Source organism: Somniosus microcephalus, chromosome 15, assembly GCF_052327205.1.
Source record: "Somniosus microcephalus isolate GS21.2 chromosome 15, FLI_Smic_1.0, whole genome shotgun sequence".
Taxonomy (NCBI): Eukaryota; Metazoa; Chordata; class Chondrichthyes; order Squaliformes; family Somniosidae; genus Somniosus; species Somniosus microcephalus.
Window position 1 is genome coordinate 109,039,790 of NC_141001.1, and position 20,431 is coordinate 109,060,220.

Below are 20,431 nucleotides of genomic sequence, written 5' to 3' on the forward strand. Positions count from 1 at the left end.
GTGTGGTCACCACTGGTATTACAGTATACAGTAGCCAAGATAAAGTAGTGCAACCCTTAAAATAGTTCTCTTAAAGGTGGAACGTTACATACACTACATATTTGTCTTGTAAAATCAGACTTGGAGCCCTGTTAGCAAGTGGAATATCTTTCCCCTAGAAAGATAGAAGTATAGGTTTTCCAATTGGCGTTATTTTAACTGTGGTTTGAGTATACTCAAATTTAACATTAAACGAGATACTCAAGCATGAGCTTCACCACGATGTGGCTCGATTCGGGTACGACATTCCCCTGCTGCCTGAGGATTCATGAGCTCGTGATGTGGCTGACCTCCTCCCTAAAGCATTTCTATGTGCTGGAGCGAGACAACTCGAGAATAGATGTCAAAATTGAAAGCATTGGGGATGATTCGCACTGGTGGAATGTTGGGCTTAATAGATCAGCTCAGCCTTGGTTTGTATTATTTGCCTCGATCTGGCCATACTCCAACTTGCAATGTTAGTGTACTTGATATATGTAATCCGTGTAGTAAAAAATATGTTAAAAGACTTAAGACTTACTTTGATGTATAAGCCAAATGTGTATCTATAATCATGACTATTACGAGGAGAGATTACACAAACTAGGGTTGTATTCCTGCGGTGACATCATCCGGCAGCACAACATGAGTTTTCACATGTACACTGATGATACCCAGCTCTACCCCTCCTCCACCCCTCTCGACCCCTCCACCATCTCTGCTATCACACTGCTTGTCTGACATCCAGCACTGGATGAGTAGAAATTTCCTTCAATTAACTATCGGGAAGACCGAAGCCTGAGGTCCAGTTGTGTCCTTCACTAGTTCCTGTTAAGAATGTCCTGCGCAAGCTGGGCCCGTGCCCGAGTACTTATACTCTCCCTGGACAGTGCCACCTGTAGGCTGCTCTGTATTATTTCACAAGTCTTTCTTTCATGAATGACTGATTCATGTCACTCTTAATGTAGAAAAACATCCCAAAGTACTTCACAGAGGCAGAATCAAAACAAAAGCATTAACTGGCTTTTATGTTCCTCCCCAAGTTGAGGGCCAGTGCAGCTGAGCTATTGCCAGAAAGACTGCAGGTTTCTCATTTTAGGATAGTGAGACCCTGTTTTGAATAAACGCAATGAACCATTGCCATGTCAGCGATCATTCTCTACAATCAGGTCAGATGAAAAAATGTCATAACATCATTGTGATAAGAAACAGTTGGAAGGGTTTGTTAATAACTTCCCAAGGGTAAGAATGCCGCTTGAAGTTATTAATGGGCCGGATTTTTTGCGGTTCAGCGGGGAAGGAGCGCTCCCCTCGAGAAAAAGCCGCCCACAAAGTTTTTGCGGGCTCCAGAGCATAGACTTCTCCCCCCCCCCCCACCCCACCCTCCTTTTCCCCCTTTCAGTTTGAAATCGGCGCCTTTTGCAGGGGGGAATCTGTGGGGTCCGTGAACAGGGCAAGCAGCAGGGAGAATGATCAACCAATCAGATTGAAGAATCCTCACAGACTGCAAAGCAGGAAGTAAAAAACAGGAATTATAAATTAGATCTAAATCATGGTACAGAAAGTGAAATGAAGATTGGGACACACATGTGGGATTAAGGGAGAAACTGAAACACAAAAGCTTAAAATTTTTTTAAAATTTTAAAATTAAAAACAAACCTCTCCCTCAGAAGAAAATTAATGATGCAATGAGACTCCACACTTATAAAATTAATTTTTCAGGGCCAGAGATGTTCTTCAGAAGTAATTATGACTTACTACGCAGTTAAAAATTCAGTTACTCCTGATTGAACAAGGCTTAAGCTTTTCATCCTAACTCGCACCAAATCCCGTTCGCCCATCACCCCTGTGCTTGCTCACCTACATTTGCTCCTGGTTAAGCACTCCTTGATTTTAAAATTCTCATCTTTGTCTTCAAACCTCTCTATAGCCCCTCCCCTCCCTATCTCTGTAATCTCCTCCAGCCCTCCGAGATATCTGCACTCCTTGAATTCTGGCCTCTTGCCCAGCCCCGATTATAATCGTTGCACCATTGGCGGCTGTGCCTTCAGCTGCCAAGGCCCTAATCTCTGAATTTCCCTCCCTAAACCTCTTCTCCGCTCTCTCTCTCTCTTTCCTCCTTTAAGACGCTCCTTAAAACCTCCTCTCATCTGTCCTAATATCTCCTTATGTGGCTCGGCTTCATATTTTGTTTGATGACGCTCCTGTGAATGCCTTGGGGTGTTGTACTACGTTAAAGGTGCTATATAAATACAAGTTGTTGTTGATAGTAGTGGATAATTAGTTTAAATTCACGCCTTAACACTGATTTCTATGCAGTTTCCATCCGCGAAGACTGCAACAGCGCACCCTGTGGAGGAGGAGGGTATCTCTGACAGCAACTTGCGGGTTTCCATGTTTAACTGCGCCTGTGCTGACACCAGAAGTTGCTGTCAGTTTTACTCAGTAACGACGGAAAATGCTGACAAGCCTCGTCGTTATTAGTACAGCGAAATCTGGGCCATTATTTTTTTTCCCCTCTGCTTCCTTCCTGTCTCTCTGTGTCATGCCTCACCTGTGGGGAAAGGAGCAGGTTTCCAGCTCTTTGGTCTCGGTCATTGCTGCCCCGTCACTGCCCACTAACAGGCATGGGAGAGAGCTGTGGGATGATTCTCTGCTGATACTCCCTGTCCTTCCTAAGCAGAAGTCCCTTAACTTCACTCAGCAACCTCCCCCTCCCCCCCGCACAACTATCCCTAAAACAGCAACAATGCTAAGATTAGGATGTGGGGGGTATTACCCAATTCTCACTGTCCTGCCCCGCACTTATCATTCCAACTGTGAACCACAGAGAAGGAATAGCAGGGCAGTAGATTGAACTACCCATACTGGTATTGTCTGGAGATATCAATGGACATCAAAGGCTCAATCATCAGTGCCAAAGCCAACCATCTGTTTTCGCTGCTCCAATATGGTACATTCACAGGAAATGTCTACAATGATCTTACTTCAAAAGCAACAAAGATATGTACTGATGTTTAGGATTCCTTTGGGAGGTCTCTTCTAGTAATCAAGATGGACATTCCACCAAATAAGGCAGAACACCTTGTAGAAATTGGGTCTACATTGAATCTTATGAACAGACAAATCTGGTTCTCGGAACCTAAAGAAAGATTTGTATTTATATAGCGCCTTTCATGACCACCGGACACCTCAAAGCGCTTTACAGCCAATGAAGTACTTTTGAAGTGGAGTCACTGTTGTAATGTGGGAAACGTGGCAGCCAAATTGCACACAGCAAGCTCCCACAAACAGCAATGTGATAATGACCAGATAACCTGTTTTTGTTATGTTGGTTGAGGGATAAATATTGGCCAGGACACAGGGGATAATTCCCCTGCTCTTCTATCGAAATAGTGCCGTGGGATCTTTTATGTCCACCTGAGAGAGCAGACGGGGCCTTGGTTTAACATCTTATCCGAAAGACGGCACCTCCGACAGTGCAGCACTCCCTCAGTACTGCACTGGAGTGTTAGCCTTGATTTATGTGCTCAAGTTCCTGGAGTGGGATTTGAACCCACAACCTTCTGACTCAGAGGCAAGTGTGCTACCCACTGAGCCACAGCTGACACGCTATTTGACACCTTTTTATACTAGCGTATTCTGCTGCGAGTTAGCAAGTATACACTCACGCAGTAATCCATCATCATTAGCCTCAGTGAGATTGATGTAATTGTTGATATAACTAAAAGAAAGTCATACCGCAGCATTAATGCTTTTGAGTTCTGAAAAGTGAGTGGACGCCGATGTCTTACTGACATGTCGAACGGGACGCACGTCAGGCTCTCGTTGGATTTTTTAAAAATTCGTTTATGGGATGTGGGAGTCGCTGGCAAGGCCAGCATTTATTGCCCATCCCTAATTGCCCTTGAGAAGGTGGTGCTGAGCCGCCTGCTTGAACTGCTGCAGTCCATGTGGTGAAGGTACTCCCACAGTGCTGTTAGGGAGGGAGTTCCAGGATTTTGACCCAGCGACGATGAAGGATCGGCGATATACTTCCAAGTCAGGATGGTGTGTTACTTGGAGGGGAACTTGGAGGTGGTGGTGTTCCCGTGCGCCTGCTGCCCTTGTCCTTCTAGGTGGAAGAGGTCGCGGGTTTGGGAGGTGCTGCCGAAGAAGCCTTGGCGAGTTGCTGCAGTGCATCTTGTAGATGGTACACACTGCAGCCACGGTACGCCGATGGTGGAGGAAGTGAATGTTTAAGGTGGTGGATGGGGTGCCAATCAAGTGGGCTGCTTTGTCCTGGATGGTGTCGAGCTTCTTGAGTGTTGTTGGAGCTGCACTCATCCAGGCAAGTGGAGAGTATTCCATCACACTCCTGACTCGTGCCTTGTAGATGGTGGAAAGGCTTTTCCAATGAGTAGAAGGCAGTTCCTTGCACATTATTGGGTTTGAGCTTACCTGTTGGCCGAGTCTTGCACTCTACAGATCACCAGTCTGTTTCCTCTTCCTACCGTGGGCATTAAAATAAACTGAGACTTTCCCCAGTGGCTGAGTTGCTAACCTGCAGTCACCAATGTAGAATTGAGCTAAAGCTATCAGGAGATTCTCGGATTTAATCCTTGGTCTGTGGCAAGTTAGCTCATCTCAGCTGGGATATTGGCAAGAGCAGCAACTTGCACTTCGAGAGCACCATTAATGTAGTAAAACATTCCAAGGCACTTCACAAAAAATTGACATCAAGCCACATGAGGAGATATTAGGGCAGGTAACCAAAAGTTTGGTCAAAGAGGTAGGTTTTAAGGAACGTCTTAAAGGAGGAGAAAGAGAGGCGGAGAGGTTTAGGGAGGAAATCCAGAGCTTAAGAGCCCAGATGGCTGAAGGCACGGCCGCCAATGGTGGAGCAAAGAAAATCGGGGATGCGCAGGGACCTCGTAAGGGTTGTCGGAGGTTAGAGAGATAGGGAGGGGGGAGGCCATGAAGGGATTTGAACACAAGGATGAGAAATTTAAATTTGAGGCATTGCTGGACCGGGAGCCAATGTAGGTCAGCGAGCACAGGGGTGATGGATGGATGGGTGACGGGACTTGGTGCGAGTTAGGATACGGATATCATCAAACAGTATTGTCTAGGTTCACCCATTGAGAAATGACCATTCGGCTGAGAAACTGGGGCATTGCCAGCGCCTGTGGATCTGAATCTCCCAGGGGTGGACAGAACAGAATTGAGGCAGAGAAGAAACGTTGGTACTGTAGGAGTCGCTGGAAATAAACAGACTGCGAGACTTTCATAGCAGCAAAGAAAAACGCGTGTTAGCTTTATTAACTCTCTGCATGGACTGAGGGACTCAGCCTCGTCGCAGGGCTATGACGTCATCACACAATCGACGACTCTTAAAGGGACCCTGCCCCGATAACCCAACCAAGTTCCGTACATAACGTGGAGCGATAACAACATTGGCTATACATAGTGAATTGTGTTACTGTCCCTATGTGGTCTCCGCCACATGCGTCCCCCCAGAATTCACTAGAACTGGCAATGTCAGTCGTTGAGGGGCCCGGATCATACGGCCGAAACGGCTCCTTAAGTCCAGGGCGGGGACCGGGGGGGTTGCAGGTGGGTCCACGGGCGCTCAGTGGTGGACTGAGGGTGCAGAAGCCGGAGGTTGGCCCCGCTGCGGGGGCTGAGCCAACCCAATGGGTCGGTCCAGATCCAGGTGGGCCGGCTTAAGACGGTCCACGGAAATGTAGTCCAGCTTACCGCCGACATCCACCACGAAGGCCTTGTCCCCGGCTTCCAGGACGCGGAATGGTCCGTCGTAGGGTGGGTGAAGAGGTCCCCGGTGGGCGTCGTGGCGCACGAAAACGTACTCCGCCGCATGAAGGTCGGGCGGAACGTGGGACTGAGGGAGACCATGCTGCGACGTGGGCACCGCCACGAAAACCTTGGCGTTGTCCAGGAGGGCGGACCGCTGACGGGCTGCGGACCAAGGGTCCGTGGCGTTGGGGACGAAATCCCCGGGAACCCGCAGCGGCTGCCCGTAGACGAGCTTGGCGGACGAGGACTGGAGGTCCTCCTGGGGGGCGGTCCTGAGTCCCAGCATGACCCACGGGAGTCTGTCGATCCAACTGTCGTCCCGGAGGCTGGCCCGGAGCGCGGCCTTCATGGAGTGATGAAACCGTTCGCACAGCCCGTAAGCCTGAGGGTGATATGCGGTGGTGAGGTAGAGTCTCAACCCGAGGCCTTGGGCGACAGCGTTCCAGAGCTCCGACGTGAACTGGGGCCCCCGGTTGGAGGAGATGTCAGATGGCGCGCCGAACCGGGCGACCCAAGTGTTGATGAACGCCCGAGCCACATCGGTGGACGTTGTTGACGACAGCGGGACGGCTTCCGGCCATCGGGTGGTTCTGTCGACCATCGTGACGAGGTGGGTGAACCCGCGGGAGGGCAGCAGGGGCCCCACCAGGTCCACGTTAACATGGTCAAACCGCCTCTCGGGCACCGCGAAAGGCGCCAACGGGGCCTTAGTATGGTGATGCACTTTCGAGCGCAGGTATACCACGCAGGTATTGGCCCAGTCGCGAACGTCCTTCTTGAGCCCGTGCCAGACGAACTTAGCCGCCACCAGCTTCTGTGACAGCTTCCTGCCCGGGTGGGAAAGGCTATGGACGGCATCGAAAACCTGCCGTCTCCACCCATCGGGGCGTGGCTGCCCAGCGGAGACGTCGCACAGGAGCGTGGTGCCGGCATCGTCAAACACGACGTCCGCTAACTGAAGGTCTGTGACAGCCGTCCTGTAGGCCTGGACGTCCGGGTCGGAGGCCTGGTCGGCTGCCATGCGGGTGTAGTCGATGCCGAGGTGTACGGCGCTGGCGACGGCCCGGGAGAGACAGTCGGTGACAGGGTTGTTTTTCCCAGCCACATGCTGGATGTCCGTCGTGAACTCGGAGACGAAGGAAAGCTGGCGCTGCTGACAGGCCGACCACAGCTCGGAAACTGGCCATGGCGAAGGTCAACGGCTTGTGGTCCACGAACACCGTGAACGGGCGGGCCTCCAGCAGAAAACAGAAGTGTGGGACGGCGAGGTAGAGGCCGAGAAGCTCGCGATCGAAGGTGCTGTACTTCCATTCGTTGGGGCGGAGCTGCCGGCTGAAGAAGGCAAGCGGCTGCCAGGTGCCGTTGACCCACTGTTCGTGGACGGCGCCGACAGCATAGTCCGAAGCATCAGTGGTGAGAGCGATCGGCACATCGGGCAACGGATGCGCCAGCATGGTTGCGTTAGCCAGGGCCCTTTTTGTGTCCGTGAAAGAATTGGCCATCTCCTCGGACCAGTCGACGGCGAGCTTGGCGGGCTTGCCTTTGAGGGCCTCGTAAAGGGGCCGCATAAGCTGGGCTGCCCGGGGAACGAAGCGATGATAAAAGTTCACCATGCCCCAAAACTCCTGCAGGGCCCTCACGGTGAGGGGTCGCGGAAAATCTTTCACGGCCTCCACTTTCGATGGCAGTGGCACCGCCCCGTCCTTCGTGATGCGGTGCCCGAGAAAGTCGATCGAGGACAGCTCGAACTGGCACTTGGCCGGATTGACGATTAGGCCATGCTGGTTGAGGCGATCGAAGAGAGTCCGGAGGTGGGACACATGCTCCGTCCTGGAGGTGCTGGCGATGAAAATGTCGTCCAGGTAGACGAACAGAAATGGCAGGTCCCGCAACACAGTGTCCATTAGGCGTTGAAAAGCCTGGGTGGCGTTTTTGAGACTGAATGGTATGCGGAGGAATTCGAACAGCCCGAACAGGGTGATCACCGCGGTTTTCGGGACGTCCTGCGGCCGAACGGGGACCTGGTGGTAACCCCGAACGAGGTCCACTTTAGAGAAAACAACTTTCCTGGCCAGGCGGGCGGCGAAGTCCTGGATGTGTGGAATCGGGTAGCGGTTGGGGGTCGTAGCGTCGTTGAGGCGCCGGTAATCGCCGCACGGGCGCCAACCGCCGCCTGGTTTCGGTGCGATGTGGAGGGGCGAGGCCCACGGACTGTTCGACAGGCGAATGATGCCGAGGCGCTCCATCGTGTCGAACTCGGCTTTAGCGATGGCGAGTTTCCCCGGGTCGAGGCGCCGAGCGCGGGCGTAGACAGGCGGACCAGTGGTCGGGATGTAGTGCTCTACCCCGTGCTTGGTGGCGGCGGACGAGAGGTCGGGATGCAGTGCTCTACCCCGTGCTTGGTGGCGGCGGACGAGAAAGTGGGCTTCGTGAGGTCCACGAACCCGGCGAGGAGGCGGGAAAACTCGTCAGAGGCCGAGAGTGCGCTGGACAACTTCGTCGTGCCGGAACCACTGAGCGAACACGGGAGCGAACTGAAAGTCTCAGCGTTGACGAGACGTCGGTTCTTGACGTCCACCAAAAGGCCATTGGCACAGAGGAAGTCAGCACCGAGAAGGGGGGTGGACACTTTTGCTGTAACAAAGTCCCAAGCGAAACGCTGCCCGCCAAAACACAGCGCCACGCTCCGTTTCCAGAAAGTATGGATGGAACTGCCGTTGGCGGCTTCAAGGGCGGGGCCGTGGTTCCCCCCCTGTATGTCTACGGTTGACGTGGGCAGGATGCCCACCTGGGCACCCGTGTCGCAGAGGAAACGACGTCCAGAGTCAGTGTCCGTAATGAATAACAGACTACCTGAACGGCCGACAGCCATGGTAGCTAATGAGTGGGCCTTCGCGTTTCCCGACGCGGTAAAGCTGCACGGGGGCCGGCACTTCTTAGCGTTGGGGCCGAACTGCGCGTGGTAGAAGCACATGCTTGGGGGCTGCCGCCGTTGGGCTGTGGCGGTGGGGGCAGGGCCCCGCATGGCCGCGCAGTACTGTTGCCCAGCGGAGAAAAATTTGTCGGCCTCCTTGGCCAGGGTGCGGAAATCACTAATATGAGAGTTGGCTAAAGCCGACCGTACTTGCCCTGGCAGCTGTTGTAGGAACAGTTCTCTGAAGAGGAAGCACGGCTTGTGTTTGCCCAGGAGGGTTAACATGTGGTCCATCAGTTCTGAGGGCTTGGAGTCGCCAAGCCCGGGTAGAGAGAGAAGCTGGCGTGCGCGCTCGGGTTCAGTTCGTCCAAAAGTCTCTAGGAGGTGCGTTCTCAGCGTCGCAAATTTGTGGTGCTCCGGGGGGTCATAAGAACATAAGAACATAAGAAATAGGAGCAGGAGTAGGCCAATTGGCCCCTCGAGCCTGCTCCGCCATTCAATAAGATCATGGCTGATCTGATCCTAACCGCCAATCCACTATGACAGGACTATCTCCTGAATCGAACAGCATTAGACACACGAAAACAGGAGCAGGATCAGGCTACACGGCCCCTGGGCCCGCTCCGCTACCCATAGGGCCATGACCTATCCGAACCTAGACTCATGTCCAAATTCCTGCCCGCTCCCCGTAACCCTTAATTCCCTTTTCTACTAGGAAACTGTCTATTTCTGTTTTAAATTTATGTAATGATGTAGCTTCGACAGCTTTTTGGGGCAGCATATTCCATGGACATACCACCCTCTGAGTGAAGTAGTTCCTCCTCATCTCAGTTTTGAAAGAGCAGCCCCTTATTCTAAGACTATGCCCCCTAGTTCTAGTTTCACCCATCATCTGGAACATCCTCCCTGCATCCACCCGATCCAACCCCTTCATAATCTTATATGTTTCAATAAGATCGCCTCTCATTCTTCTGAACTCCAATGAGTAGAGTCCCAATCTACTCAACCTCTCCTCATATGTCCATCCCCTCATCCCCGGGATTAATCGAGTGAACCTTCTTTGTACTGACTCGAGAGCAAGTATGTCCTTTCTTAAGTATGGACACCAAAACTGTATGCAGTATTCCAGGTGCGGTCTCACCAATACTTTGTACAACTGAAGAACTACCTCCCTATTTTTATATTCTATCCCCCTAGCAATGAAAGCCAACATTCCATTGGCCTTCTTAATCACTTGCTGCACCTGCATACTAACCTTTTGAGTTTCGTGCACCAGGACCCCCAGATCCCTTTGTACTTCAGTACTTTCAAGTTTCTTGCCATTAAGATAATAACTTGCTCTACGATTTTTTCTGCCAAAGTGCATAACCTCACACTTTCCAGTATTGTATTCCATCTGCCAAATCTCTGCCCACTTACTTAGCCTGTCTATGTCCCCTTGCAGGTTTTTTATGTCCTCCTCACTCACTACTTTTCCTCCCATCTTAGTATCATCTGCAAACTTTGATGTGTTACACTCGGTCCCCTCCTCCAAATCGTTAATATAGATTGTAAAGAGTTGGGGACCCAGCACTGACCCCTGCGGAACACCACTGGTTACTGATTGCCAGTCTGAATATGAACCATTTATCCCAACTCTCTGCCTTCTGTTAGATAGCCAATCCTCTATCCATGCCAGAATATTACCCCCAATTCCGTGATTTTTTATCTTAAGCAATAATCTTTTGTGTGGCACCTTGTCAAATGCCTTTTGGAAGTCTAAATACACTACGTCCACTGGTTCACCTTTATCCACCCTATATGTTACTTCCTCAAAGAACTCCAGCAAATTTGTCAAACATGACTTCCCCTTCATAAAACCATGCTGACTTTGTCTTATTAAATTATGATTATCCAAATGTCCTGTTACTGTCTCCTTAATAATGGACTCCAAAATTTTACCTACCACAGATGTTAGGCTAACCGGTCTATAGTTTCCAGCCTTCTGTCTACTGCCATTTTTAAATAAGGGTGTTACATTAGCAGTTTTCCAGTCTGCCGGGACCTTTGCTGAGTCCAGGGAGTTTTGGAAGATTATTACCAATGCATCCACAATCCCTACCGCCACTTCCCTCAAAACCCTGGGATGTAAGCCATCAGGTCCAGGTGATTTATCCGCCTTGAGTCCCATTATTTTACCAAGTACTACTTCCTTAGTGATTTTAATCGTATTTAGCTCCTCCCCCCCTATAGCCCCCTGCTTGTCAAGTGTTGGGATATTCTTGGTGTCCTCTACTGTAAAGACTGATACAAAATATTCATTCAGTGTTTTTGCCATCTCCATATTTCCCACCATTAATTTCCCAGTCTCATCCTCTAAGGGACCAACATTTACTTTAGCCACCCTTTTTCTTTTTATATAACTATAAAAACTCTTACTATCTGTCTTTATATTTTTTGCTAATTTACTTTCATATTCTATCTTCCCTTTCTTAATCAATCTTTTTGTTATTTTTTGCTGTCTTTTAAAGTTTTCCCAATCCTCTATCCTCCCACTAGATTTGGCTACCTTATATGCCCTTGTTTTTAGTCGAATACTCTCCTTAATTTCTTTACTTAGCCACGGATGGCTGTCTTTTCTTTGACACCCTTTTTTTCTCAGTGGAATATACTTTTTTTGGAATTTGTAAAATAACTCCTTAAATGTACACCACTGATCATGTATCGTCTTATCCTTTAACCTATTTTCCCAATCCACTTTACTCAATTCCGCTCTCATACCTTCATAGTCTCCTTTATTCAAGCTTAGCACGCTTGTTTGAGATACAGCCTCCTCACCCTCTAACTGAATATGGAATTCAACCATGTTATGGTCACTCATTCCAAGGGGATCCTTTACTAGGACATTTTTAATTAATCCTGTCTCGTTACACAGGACCAGATCTAAGGTTGCTTGCCCCCTGGTTGGTTCAGTTACATACTGCTCAAGAAACCCATCCCTAATACACTCAATGAACTCATCCTCAAGGCAGCCCTGCCCAATTTGATTCATCCAATTTATATGATAGTTAAAATCCCCCATAATTATAGATGTTCCCTTATTACAAGCCTCAACTATTTCCTGATTGATACTCCGTCCAACCGAGTTGCGACTGTTCGGAGGCCTATATACTACACCCACTAGTGTTTTTTTCCCCTTATTATTCCTTATCTCCACCCAAACTGTTTCATTATCCTGATCCTTTGACCCAATATCATTTCTCTGTATTACAGTGATTCCTTCCTTTATTAACATAGCCACCCCACCTCCCCTTCCTTCCTGCCTGTCCTTCCTGATTGTTAAATAACCTGGTATGTTTAATTCCCAGGCATTGTCACCCTGCAGCCATGTTTCTGTAATGGCCACAAGATCATACCCATATGTAGCTAATTGTGCCTTTAACTCGTCTATTTTGTTACGAATGCTACGTGCATTCAGATAGAGAACTTTCAAATATGTTTTGTGACACTTAGTTCCTGCTATTGCCCTTTTTATTACTTTACCTTTTACTCCACACCTTCTACCCCGTCCTCGAGCAGGCTCACGACTCTGGCCGCGGTGGAGCTGCCGAGAGCAGAGACGACGTAATATACCGATACATTGATGACTGTATCGGTGCCGTTTCCTGCTCTCGCCCCGAACTTGACAATTTCATTCACTTTGCCTCCAATTTCCACCCTTCCCTCACCTTCACATGGTCCATCTCTGACTCTTCCCTTCCTCGACTTCTCCATCTCCATCTCTGGGGATAGGCTATCGACCAATATTTACTACAAGCCCACTGACTCCCACAGCTACCTGGACTACACTTCCTCCCACCCCGCTTCCTGTAAGGACTCTATTCCATTCTCCCAGTTTCTCCGCCTCCGCCGTATCTGCTCCGACGATGCCACCTTCCACACCAGTGCTTCAGACATGTCTTCCTTTTTCCGCAACCGAGGATTCCCCTCTACCGTGGTTGACACTGCCCTCGACCGTGTCAGTTCTATCTCCCGCACCTCTGCCCTCACCCCTGCCCCTCCCTCCCGGAACCACGATAGGGTTCCCCTTGTCCTCACCTTTCACCCCACCAGCCTCCACATTCAACGGATCATCCTCCGGCATTTCCGCTACCTCCAAAGTGATCCCACCACCAAACGTATCTTCCCCTCCCCTCCCCTTTCAGCATTCCGCAGGGACCGCTCTCTCCGAGACACCCTAGTCCACTCCTCTATCACCCCAAACAGCCCTTCCCCTTCGCCTGGCACCTTCCCGTGCAAGCGGAGGAGATGTAACACCTGCCCCTATACCTCCCCCCTCCCCACTGTCCAGGGCCCCAAACACCCCTTCCAGGTGAAACAGCGATTTACTTGTACTTCTCGCAATCTAGTATACTGTATTCGCTGCTCACGATGCGGTCTCCTCTACATTGGGGAGACCAAACGCAGATTGGGTGACCGCTTTGCGGAACACCTCCGTTCAGTCCGTAAGGGTGACCCCGAGCTTCCGGTCGCCTGTCATTTCAATTCACCGCTCCATTCCCACTCGGACCTCACCGTCCTTGGCCTCTTGTACTGTTCCACGGAAGCTCAACGTAAACTCGAGGAACAGCACCTCATCTTCCGATTAGGCAGTCTGCAGCCTTCCGGTCTCAATATCGAGTTCAACAATTTCAGATCATAACCTCGGCCCCTATTTCATTTTCACTTATATTTTTCCACTCCTTTCCTTTCCCCCCCCCCTTTCCTTTTGTTTCTCTCTCACACCTGGCAGCTATCTTTTGCCCTGCCAGTACACTTTACACCTAATCACAGCCTATTACCATCTCGTCTAGCTTCTAATCTCTTTTACTTCTTTTGGTTCTTTAATTCTTTTGTCCGATCGCAGCCCTGCCTTCGATCTAGTTCCTTTTCTCTCCAGTTTTGAAGAAGGGTCAAACCCGAAACGTCAACTCAAATTTCTCTCCACGGATGTTGCCTGACTTGCTGAGTTTTTCCAGCATTTTCTGTTGTTATTTCGGATTTCCAACATCTGCAGTATTTTGCTATCGTAATAATACTACTTGTTGTCCGTGGTGATGTCCCGGAGTGCAAACTGAGCCTCGGCCTGGGCGAACTAAGTGGCAGCCTGCCGTTCCCAAAACTCCGGTAATTTGAGAGAAACGGCGTTCGTCGCCATCTCGGATAAAGTCTTTGGAAACGTCCAAAAGAGAAACGGGGTCACCAATGTAGGAGTCGCTGGAAATAAACAGACTGCGAGACTTTCATAGCAGCAAAGAAAAACGCGTGTTAGCTTTATTAACTCTCCGCATGGACTGAGGGACTCGGCCTCGTCGCAGGGCTATGACGTCATCACACAATCGACGACTCTTAAAGGGACCCTGCCCCGATAACCCAACCAAGTTCCGTACATAACGTGGAGCGATAACAACATTGGCTATACATAGTGAATTGCGTTACTGTCCCTATGTGGTCTCCACCACAGTACAATGTTTGAGAGGAAACACGTTCACTTTCTTTCAACTTTCCTCCCCACCCACCCCCCCCCCAAGTATTCTAGACTTTAAGCTAGAATTCCTGACAAATACACATTAAAACACAGAGTGGAAGTGAGCTTTATTTACAGCACGAAAAACTACCAGCGCCCAAAGTAGCAGCCAGCCCTGTAATGTTCACTATTAAAAATTGAACACAGCAACATAAGCAAGATCACTGAAGTACTATTGTCCAAAAGGTTCTTTGTCACTCAACACACTGGGCCGTATATTCCGATCCCTACGGGTGTGTTCGGGCTGTGTACCCACCCGTAGGGACATTGGAAATGCCGGTTTCAGACATGCCAAGCGCACGTGCTGAAAACCGGCATTTCCGATCTGTGAAGAATGCTCTTGATAGATCGGATGCCTGCCCTGGAGAAGGGCCTCTGTGGGCGGAGAGTTCCGCTTTCTGGAGAACCTCCGCCCGCAGAAAACCCTTAGAAATTTTACGCCTGGTAAAAGCAGGTTTATGGCCTGCTTTTACCAGCATAAGAGTTGAAAAAAGTAAAAAAAAAAAATGTTCACTCATTTATCATTTAAAAATACTTTATAAAAAGGTAAGTTTATTTTTAGCCCCATAAAAAACTTCAATTATTTTTTCAAAAAATATTTAATTTATTGTAATTTCAACTAATTTTAAAAATGTGATATTTTTTATTTAAATGTATTTAATGTTTCACTGTTTTTGGGGTGATCTCCATTCCTATATTTGACAGGTCTATCTGTCAAGTTTATGAAGGGAGATTCCCTTCTTCTATTGGCTCCCCTTGCGAACCGCCTGCGCCCCTGGGATATGTGGGCCCTGCGCACTTGGAGTTTGGAGAGGCCCAGGAGCGGAAGTGTCCGGACCTCGGGAGCCCTCGGGTAAGTCCGTAGATTTTTTCCAAATCGGAGGCCTCCGCACGCAGGAAGCCTCCGATCGGAAAATACGGCCCAACGTAAGAAACGGACATGTCAATCTCCCATTGGATATAACGTTTTCACAATAAGTGAATGGCAGTTACACTAAAGAGGTAAGATTGGAAAATAGCAGTGGAAAAATAGCAATCATATTATGTTACAGCGCCGAAAGGGCCCTTTAGCTCATTGCACCTGTGTTTGGTCTCTGAAAGGATTTGTCCACTGAGCCCCATTCCCCTGCCCTTTCTCCATACACTTTTAATTTTGTCTTTCATCCACTTCCCTTTTAAAAGCTAGTTATGAACTCTGCTTTTATCACTGTTTCTGCTAGGGCAATCCCTGTCCGAACAACGCATTATCCTTTTTACCTTATCAAATTCGCGCTGTCTGTACTCTACCCAAGAACTGATGATATAAGAGTTCTTGAGGAGAAAGACCGGGGCTTCTCTGATGCAAGATTAATACTGTTTCACCAAAGTGCAATTCATTGTGAAGATAAATAGCTAAACTATCTTGCTCCAATTTGCATAGTGTGTTTTAAACAATTTGGCCTCGTTTTTAACTCAGGTGCGGGCTGTTGTCGTGTTCCCCGAATTTCGTGTTTCCCACACAAACCTAAATGGATGTGGGAGATTGATACAATTTTAACTCAATTGGCCAATTGATTTCCAACGTGTGGGAAGCCTTTGCAAATGGGTTTCTCATGACTGAAAGTCCCCTCCGATGACGTCATCATTGCTGCTGCATTTAAGGTCCACAGCAAGCCTTGCTTCTTCTGCAGACTGCCAAGCTTTCTCCGTTTGATGGCAGAGGAACCTACAGGAACAATGGCCAGCGGGAGGCCAAGAGCAGCTCCTAAGTTTGACGAGGCAGCACTATTATGTCCGTGAATGATTGAGACACGGACAGCAGGAGTTGAACAAAACAAGTCTTTACTGAATGAAGTCAATCGGGAACTGAAACTACAGAGGCTCACTAGCGCCTTTTATACAGGGGTGGTCACTGCCGGTACTGCAGTCTGAGACCAGTTATTCTCTTAAAGGTACATACACAACGATTCCTCCCCTTTTAGATGAACAGTACATAACATTCATTTAACAATTAAATGATAACTAATTACAATCACAATTACGGTTGCTAGATACATTGGTTAAGTTTAAGCAATTATAAGTTCAGTCTTTGAGGAGGCTTCCTGATTCTGTCTGGATAACGCCTCTTTGGGGTATCAGGTTCTTCTGGCAAGGTTGAGTCGGGATCAACGTCGTTGTTTGGTTCGTCTGCTTCCAATATCACTGATTCTGCGGTAGCTGCAATTGGTACGTCGATTTCATTGCCAGGTGTATCAGATCGTGGTGTGGAGTTGACATTTTCCAGTGACTCTAGAATCTGGTCAGCATGGCATCTTACAATGCTCTCTCCAACGTCCACGGTATACATTAGAGGTCCTTGCCATGTACAAATCGTTCCTGGCTGCCATTTCTCTGTGCGGTAGTCTCGGGCCAAAACTGGTTGACCAATCTTAAAACTCCTGGTCGGCCTTTCATTCATATTCTGAAACTGCTTGTTCTCCACATCTCTTCGGACGTTTGGCTTAACCAAATCCAAGCGGCATCGTAGTCTGCGATTGAAGAACATCATGGCTGGAGTTTGGTTGGTAACCGCATGTGTCGCATTCCGGTAGGCAAACAAGAAGTTGTCCACCTTGTGTTGTAGGGGTATATCTTCATTACACATTGCCTTGATAGCCTTCTTGAATGTTTGAACAAACCTCTCGGCCAATCCATTAGTGGCTGGATGATATGGGGCAGATGTGTAATGCTTAACACCATTGTTCTTTAAGAACCTCCGGAACTCTTCAGACACAAACTGTGGTCCATTGTCAGAGCATATCTGTACAGGCAGCCCATTCCTGGTGAATATGGTTCGTAAAACTGTGATAGTTTTTTCCGTGGTGGTTGAGGACATTTTTATTACCTCTGGCCACTTTGTGCATCCACCGCAATTAAAAACATCAAGTCCATGAAGGGACCAGCAAAATCAATGTGCACCCTTTGCCATGTAGATGAAGGCCACTCCCATGGATGTAGAGGAGCTTGTGGTGGGGCGTTTTGGACCTTCTGGCATCCTGCACAGCTCTTGGTCATCTCTTCGATTTCTCTATCGATTCCCGGCCACCACACAAACGCTCTGGCTAAGTTCTTCATTTTTACCCCACCCAGATGACCCTCATGAAGCTCATTGAGCACTCTATCCGTCAACTTAGGTGGAATTACTACTCTGGATCCGCACATCAAGGTTCCTCTGCACACTGACAGCTGTTCTCTTCTTGGCGAGAATGCTGGCAGCAGTGGTTTGCCATGTGCTGGCCATCCCTTCACCGTTAAATCATAGACCCGTGATAGTGTCGGGTCATTCCGTGTTTCCTTTTCTATGTTTGCATTCGTCACAGGGAGACATTCGACTATGGTCGAGTGGAATAACTCCGTTGGATCCACTGCAAGGTCTTCTTCTTCCACCGTCGGCAACGGTAGGCGTGACAATCCATCAGCATTTCCATGCTGTTTAGTTCCTTTGTACTCAATGTCATATTGGTGTGCCCCTAGGAAAAGGGACCACCTCTGCAGCCGTTGCGCTGTCATTATCGGTACGCCCTTCTGAGGGTTGAAAATGGAGACAAGAGGTTGATGATCGGTTAGTAGAGTAAATTTTTGACCGTGCAGGTAGTGATTGAACTTCTTCACCCCCCACACTAGGCTGAGGGCCTCTCTGTCAATCTGGGCGTAGTTACGCTCGGCAGAAGTTGACGAGCGTGACGCAAAAGCAATCGGCCGCTCCAAACCATCAAGGAATTTATGTGACAGTACTGCCCCAATGCCATAGGGAGACGCATCACACGCCAGTCTGATCGGCAGTGCTGGGTTGTAGTGAGCCAATACTTCTCTTGAAGTGATTAAGTCCTTATTCTTCTGAAAGGCCCGCTTACAGTCATTGCTCCATTTCCATGCTACTCCCGTTCGTAGCAGGGCGTTCAGTGGGTGCAGAATTGTCGACAAATTCGGCAAAAACTTATGGTAGTAATTCACCAATCCGAGGAATGATCTCAGTTGCGACACATTTTCAGGTGCTGGGGCCTTAACAACCGCTTCAATTTTGTCAGGGGACTTATGTAACCCCTCTTCATCAATCACGTGGCCACAATACGATATCTGTTTCTTAAAAAACTCGCACTTGGGGCGGTTGGCTCGTAGCCCATGTTCCCGTAGTCTAGTGAGCACCTGTTCTAGGTTGTTAAGGTGTTCGCTGTCATCTTCACCTGTCACTAGGATGTCGTCTAAGTAACAATGAGTCCCCGGAATCCCTTGCAGGACTTGTTCCATCGCTCTTTGCCATATCGCCGGAGCTGATACTACTCCGAATACCAGTCGATTATACTGGTAAAGACCTTTGTGAGTGTTTATCGTGAGATACTTCCTAGAGGATTCTTCAACCTCCATCTGCAAATATGCTTGTGCTAGGTCAATTTTTGTAAAACGCTTCCCTCCAGACAGTGAGGCAAAGATGTCTTCTATCCTTGGAAGAGGATATTGTACTGTGTGAAGGACCGGGTTCACCGTCACCTTGAAATCCCCACAGATGCGAACCTTCCTTGGCTCCTCAGACTTATTGCTTAACGTTTTCTTCATGACAGGAACGATGGGTGTCGCCCAATCTGCCTTCTCCAGATTCTCCAGCTCTGCCTCGACGGCTGGGCGAATTGCATATGGTACCGGTCTTGCTTTGAAAAACTTGGGAATTGCATTCTCTTCTATTTTTATCGAGGCGGTTACGCCTTTAAGCGTGCCCAGTTCTTGTTGAAATACCTCTTTGGCGTTAGCTAAGATTGTTGACAATTGTCCAGGAGTGACGTCTTCATCTTTTTTACCGTTCACCGTCATTGCATGAATGGAGTGCCAATCTAAGCTTATCTTCCTGATCCATTCACGTCCCAATAACGGTGGTCCACCATTTTGCAGTATGTAGAGATACAATTTCCGTATTTTCTTGCCGTTGTATTCGACAGGCACCCTTATTTTTCCTCTGGGGTATACTTTTTGCCCCGTATACGTCATCAATACGATGGATGTCTCTCTCAAGGGTATGTGTGAGAATAGCCGCTCGTAGTCTCGTCGATTCATGACGGTTAGCGCTGATCCTGTATCCAATTCCACTTTAACTTGGGACCCTGCTATCGTGAGGGTGACCCAAATGGTTCGGTGATCCTCTTTTGCGATTACATTGTGAAGTTTGAGACAGCTTAGTCTCCTGTTCCTGGATTCACTCTCGCTCATCTGGTCTTCGGAACTACTGTCCGTCATCTTTTGTACTTTCTTGTACGGTTCCTTAGTAGCCTTTTTGTTGTCGCTGGTCTTCTTCCCAGACCTGCAAACTCGTGCAATGTGTCCCATCTTTCCGCATTGCCTGCATATTTTGTCCTTGGACCAGCAGTCCTTCTGGTCATGGTTAGTTCTGCCGCAGCGATAACATTTTGCAAATCCCCGTGTCATTTCTTGGGTGCCGTATTCCTGTGGCTTTTGTTGAATTTCTGTAGCTCCCCTGGCTGCTGCTTCATACGATACTGCCACGCTGAAAGCCTTATCTAGCGTCAGCTCTTTCTCTGAGAGTAACTTCTTCTGTGTTCCTTCACTCAGGAGTCCACAGACAAATTTGTCCTGTAGGGTATCTGCCAGTCCTGCTCCGAACTGGCAGTGCTTTGATAGCTTGCGTAGTTCCGTAAGGTACTCAGCATTGCTCTCATCTTTATGCTGAGTTCTCCTGTGGAATTTAAATCTTTCTGCTATCAACAGCGGTGCAGGGTTTAGGTGTTCCTGTAGGACAGCAACAATTTCGTTAAAACTCTTCGCCTTCGGTTTGGCTGGAGCAATCAGGTCCCGCAATAGGCCGTACGTTCTAGCGCCCATTAAGTTTAGCAATACCGATGCCTTTTTCTCATCGGCTATTTTGTTTGCCTCGCAATATACCTCGACTCTTTCCACATACGTGGTCCAGCCCTCTATTGTATTATCAAAGGCAGTGATACAGCCAGTCTTCGGCATCTTGAAAATCTAAAATGGCGCCTCCCGCGCTTTGCCTTCTTCCCCGATTTAACAAAATGGCGCCTCCCGCGCGTTTCCTTCTTCCCCGCTGATTAAGATGGCGCCTCCCGCGCTTTCCGTTGCAACCTGCAGCTCCTCGCGGTTTCCTGCGCGTTTAATATTTCTTTTTTTTTCTT